Here is a 6,000-nt window from a genome sequence, read left to right as displayed (position 1 = left end):
CTCCCTCCTCCTCTCCCTGCTCCTCTCCCTGCTCCTCTCTCTCCCTCTTTCCCTCCTCCTCTCTCTCTCTCTCTCCCTCTTCCTCTCTCTCTCTCTCTCCCTCTTCCTCTCTCTCCATCTTCCTCTGCCGTCTTCCTCTCTCTCCATCTTCCTCTCTCCCTCTCTCCATCTTCCTCTCTCTCTCCATCTTCCTCTCTCTCCCTCTCTCCATCTTCCTCTCTCTCCAATTTCCTCTCTCTACATCTTCCTCTCTCTCTCTCTCTTTCTCTCCATCTTCTTCTCTCCATCTTCCTCTCTCTCTCTCCATCTTCCTCTCTCTCTCTCTCTCTCTCTCTCTCTCTCTCTCCATCTTGCTGTGTGCTTTGTCTTCATGTGCTTGTGTGTCTGGATGTGTGTACCTGCACATGCCCTGAATCTGAGACTCTGCCCTACGGTGTGTGTTCAGTGTGTGTGTTCAGTGTGTGTGTTCAGTGTGTGTGTTCAGTGTGTGTGCTCAGTATGTGTGCTCAGTGTGTGTGTTCAGTGTGTGTGTTCAGTGTGTGTGCTCAGTGTGTGTGCTCAGTGTGTGTGTTCAGTGTGTGTGTTCAGTGTGTGTGCTCAGTGTGTGTGCTCAGTGTGTGTGAGAGTGGGAGCAGTGCTCTCTCATAAACAGGAAAGGCATGTGTGTGTTTGTTAGCGTGTGTGTGTTTGTTAGTTGTGTGTGTTTGTTAGTGTGTGTGTCTGTGTGTGTGTGTTTGTTAGTATGTGTGTGTGTGTGTGTGTTTGTTAGCGTGTGTGTGTGTGTGTGTGTGTGTGTGTGTGTGTGTGTTAGTGTGTGTGTGTGAGTGTGTGTGTGTATTAGCGTGTGTGTGTCGGGTGCGTGAGGGAAGTTGATGGTTAATCTTGTTAATCCTGAGGTGAGTGAGACGGGGAGTTTAACGTTGATAAGTGGCGTCTTGATGAATTCCTCTCTCAACGCTGCAGCAGACTGCTGCCTGACGCCTGCATAGACTTCTCACTGGAGCAGCTGTTCACCAGGGAAGTGAGGGGAACAGCCCTCAAAATGGGTAGTATAGGTCTGTATAGGTCTGTATAGGTTTGTGTAGGTAAAAGTTTAGTAAAAGTTTTAACTTCTTGTCAGAAGGTAACTCAAAGGGCCACTGATACCACTGGTGTGTGTGTGTGTGCGTGCGTGTGTGCGTGTGTGTGTGTGTTTGTAGGTATTTTCATTTTGACATGTTTTTTTTGGTCTTGCCCTACTGTTCTTCACTAACGTCATAAACTACGCATGATGACAAACTTTCCATCAGCTATTTTTAGCATAGACTTGTTTCGGGTGTGTGTGTGTGTGTCTCTGCATGTGTGTGTATGCTGTGTGTGTCTGCATGTGTGTGTGTTGGGTGTGTGTGTGTGTGTGTGTCTGCATTGTGTTCTCAGACAGTTTGGGGACAGCAAAAAGTACTGCAAAGAGTCCAATTTCCATTGCAATAAAGTGCTATTTTTGTATATTGTACAAAAATATATGTATATTTCAGTCCTCCTTGCTCCCACTGGGGGATTTAGCCTCCATGTTCCAGACGTGTCGTGACGGAGCTCAGAGCTCATTGAATCAGCCGTGGGAGGCCTTCGTCACAGCGAGCCAAGGCCGTTTCCCTCCTTAACCTCCGTGGCTGATGGTGTTTGAGATCACTAAGAGGGAACAGAGCTGCAGGAACATCACGTGTGGTTCTACCTGAACAAGGGGAAGATCAAACGATACAGGGAACAGAGTTACAGGAACGTCACGTCTGGTTCTACCTGAACAAGGGGAAGATCAAACGATACAGGGAACAGAGCTGCAGGAACGTCACGTATGGTTCTACCTGAACAAGGGGAAGATCAAACGATACAGGGAACAGAGCTGCAGGAACGTCACGTGTGGTTCTACCTGAACAAGGGGAAGATCAAACGATACAGGGGTCATTTAGATGAAGGGTTTCATGGAACTAGGACTGATCCTGTTGAGCTCAGATGATCCATATACTCTGGGTGGTTGCTGGGCAGGTTTGGTTGAACTTGCATCTAAATTCTCCATCATGTTTCCTGGCATTTAAACTTGATTTCTCCACCACATGCTCTCAATGGAAAACAGATAATTTAGCCAAATATATCAATATGATGATGATAATAATAATAATAATAATATTTATAAACTTTATTTATTAGAGCTCTCCACTAAAGAGAGACATACACATCCCTAGACTGAGCTCTCCACTAAAGAGAGACATACACATCCCTAGACTGAGCTCTCCACTAAAGAGAGAGAGACACATCCCTAGACTGAGCTCTCCACTAAAGAGAGACATACACACCCCTAGACTGAGCTCTCCACTAAAGAGACACACATCCCTAGACTGAGCTCTCCACTAAAGAGAGATATACACATCCCTAGACTGAGCTCTCCACTAAAGAGAGAGACACACCCCTAGACTGAGCTCTCCACTAAAGAGAGATATACACACCCCTAGACTGAGCTCTCCACTAAAGAGAGATATACACATCCCTAGACTGAGCTCTCCACTAAAGAGAGATATACACATCCCTAGACTGAGCTCTCCACTAAAGAGAGATATACACATCCCTAGACTGAGCTCTCCACTAAAGAGAGACATACACATCCCTAGACTGAGCTCTCCACTAAAGAGAGATATACACATCCCTAGACTGAGCTCTCCACTAAAGAGAGATATACACATCCCTAGACTGAGCTCTCCACTAAAGAGAGATATACACACCCCTAGACTGAGCTCTCCACTAAAGAGAGAGACACACCCCTAGACTGAGCTCTCCACTAAAGAGAGACACCCCTAGACTGAGCTCTCCACTAAAGAGAGACACCCCTAGACTGAGCTCTCCACTAAAGAGAGACACCCCTAGACTGAGCTCTCCACTAAAGAGAGATATACACATCTCTAGACTGAGCTCTCCACTAAAGAGAGACATACACATCCCTAGACTGAGTTCTCCACTAAAGAGAGACACCCCTAGACTGAGCTCTCCACTAAAGAGAGACACCCCTAGACTGAGCTCTCCACTAAAGAGAGATATACACATCTCTAGACTGAGCTCTCCACTAAAGAGAGATATACACATCTCTAGACTGATCTCTCCACAGTCAAGACTCAAAGAGGACCTCATGCTGTGTTTGACATGACGTCCATGAAAATAATCACCAAGCATCTTACAGCACCGTGTCCCTCGAGCTGTGGACTCAGAATGAAGCCCTTATCATGAACAGAGCAGGAGCAGTGATTGGCTGGAACCATTCTTTACTCACCCTGAGGGGGAACTAGCCGTCCAAGGCGATAGGCTAGATATTGTTCTCCTTATGAAGCTGGCGCTGTGACCATTGACTGTTGTCCAAGTCATCAAAGGAACTTTGTGAAAAACGTTTGTGTTTGGGGGCGTTCTGTCCTCAGGTGTCATGTCTAGAATGATAATGACTGGTAGAACTAGATATGTTTACTGATGCGCTTGTAGGTGGGTTCAAGATTAGGGTTTTCTATTAATACAGTAGTTAGGATGAATCTGTTTGAGTTTCAATATTTCAATATCATGTTAAACTTTTTCCTTTAGTTTTGTGAAGACTATTATTTTGACACCAATTTTTTTTAACACACTTAATGCCGGTGCAGACTAGAGGATTTTCAAATCGTAACCGGTTTTATAAACGTGGGAGACCACAGACATAACGATAATCTTGACCAATTTTTAAATATTTTAATCTTAAGAACGCACACTCCACGATTCAGTCACGACACAGGGCCGCACACTACAGGAGTATTTGGGAAGATAATTGGTTCCGACAAGCCTTGATTCAGGTACGCCCCCCCGATTGTCGGGAGGGGTGAATCGGAGCTAAAATCGGCCTTAAAATCCTCTAGTCTGCACCCGGCATTACACAACATTTAGGCTACTAAACAGTTCTTATCTTGAACACACCACCCATCCAACTACAGTAGCGTACTTGGTTCAATTCCTCTTCTTCACGTGAGGTAATCCTCCTAAACATCGTGTTGGAAGCCGTACTGTAGGGCTGAGTGTTACTACCTTCCACAACCTTCCTAAATACTCAACTGTGATGTCAGAGCTGGCAATAAAGCTTCTTCTACTAATCTACAGCCTGAAGAAATAATTCAAGCCCCCTATGAGAATTCGGTAGTTTTTGATTCTCTCTCTCTCTCTCTCTCTCTCTCCCCCCCTCTCCCTCCCTCCCTCCCTGTGCCTCTTATTGGGGGCAGACTTTGAAGCTGCATCCATTTATGACTGTTTGGGGGTCTGGAGGCGAGCGTGTTTGTTTTGTGTTTGGGGGCCTGGCGAGCGTGTTTGTTTTCGGAGTGCTTCTCTGTGTGCGATGAGGGAGGGTGGTTTTCAGAGGGCTTAAGTGCGTTATTGAGTTATGGTGAGAGAGAGGGAGAGAGAGAGAGGGAGAAAGGGAGAGGGAGAGAAGATTCTGGATCAAGGTTGATCAGAGTAGGATTCCTGGATCCAGCCCTCTCGGTGGTGTAAACACATCAGACCTCTAGATGCACCTGTACTGCAAAACACTGTCTTCTTTTCTAAAAGACTATTATGAATGGTACAACGAAATGCTACAATGAAACATGCAATATTTGCAGAATTGTCGTGATTCTTTCATTTCTGATTGTTGTTGTTGTTGTGTGTGTGTGTGTGTGTGTGTGTGTGTGTGTGTGTGTGTGTGTGTGTGTGTGTGTGTGTGTGTGTGTCGCAGGATAATCAGGGGTCAGTCAGTCTCTTCAGGTTGTGTGGTCTGGTCCACATTGTAACAAGGGAACGGTTTCATAGATGTGAATACCAGTCCTCCTCTTCCTCCTCCTCTTCTTCCGCCTCCTCCTCTTCCTCCACTTCCTCCTCCTCCTCCTCCTCTTCCTCCTCTTCCTCTTCCTCCTCCTCCTCGACAAAACTCCGCTTGGGCATCACAAAACCTGGTCCTCTGCTCATTAACACCACATACACACACACACAAACACACACAGACACACATGCACACAAAAGCACACACACAAACGCACACACACACATGCAAACACGTGTACCTACACATGCACACACACACACACACACACACACACACACACACACTTCCCTCCAGACTCCTGACAGCCCCCCATTCCCCAGAAGGTGTATTGGTGTGTTTAGCTGCTTTGTGATCATTGCTCAGGCAAATAGGCTCCAAATGTCTCAACTCTATTTAGGGGAAATGGTGCATGTCAGCTCTGGGAGCTAAGGAGTGAGGGATGATGGAGTGTGGGTGTGTGTGTGTGTGTGTGTTTGTGTGTGCGTGTACGTGGGCGTGTGTGTGGTTGTGGAGGGGGGGTCTCTTTGCACCACTGTCACCAGAAATCCTCACTGGGGGGGCGCCTCTCTCCCCATCACTCTCTCTCTAACACACACGCACACACACACACATACACAGACACATACACACATATATATATATATAAATATAAATATATATATTATATTCTTCACACATACACAGAATCTCTCTTTCTCTATGACACACACACACTCACTCTCAATACTAACCATGTTGGAGTGCACTGCTCTCCAGACTCCAGCCTATCAGGGGAGGCGGTGCAGGAAGCACACTGTGAACTCTGACCCCTGTTCACCTCTGTGACCTCTCCACACAGGACGCCAGCACACACTCCCACAACATGACCCTCCCCATTCACCGGCCAGACACTGTCCTGGAGCAGCTGTTGCAGTTGCACACACACACTCATCCTGGAACAACACACCCCATCGGCCCGCGTACGCATGCTGGAACAACACACCCCATCGCCCGCGTACGCATCCTGATACAACACACCCCATCGCCCGCGTACGCAGCGCTCCGATGACCCTGAGAGGAGCGCGCCGGGCCGTGCGCTCAGCTTGACCTGGTTAGCGGAGAGATGGATGAGGCGCGCTATCTGAACCCCAGATCAAATAACTCCAGCCTATCCTCCACTGGAA

The 6,000-nt window shown here is 47.1% G+C and overlaps 1 protein-coding gene across 1 annotated transcript in view; it reads left to right on the top strand.

The window, feature by feature from the left end:
• neo1a (neogenin 1a) overlaps nt 1-6,000 on the top strand; it is a 187,404-nt gene that overhangs the window by 119,340 nt on the left and 62,064 nt on the right. The window lies entirely within an intron of this gene.

Source organism: Borostomias antarcticus, assembly GCF_949987555.1.
Source record: "Borostomias antarcticus genome assembly, chromosome: 4".
NCBI lineage: Eukaryota > Metazoa > Chordata > Actinopteri > Stomiiformes > Stomiidae > Borostomias > Borostomias antarcticus.
This window is presented reverse-complemented; position numbering and strand designations above follow the sequence as displayed.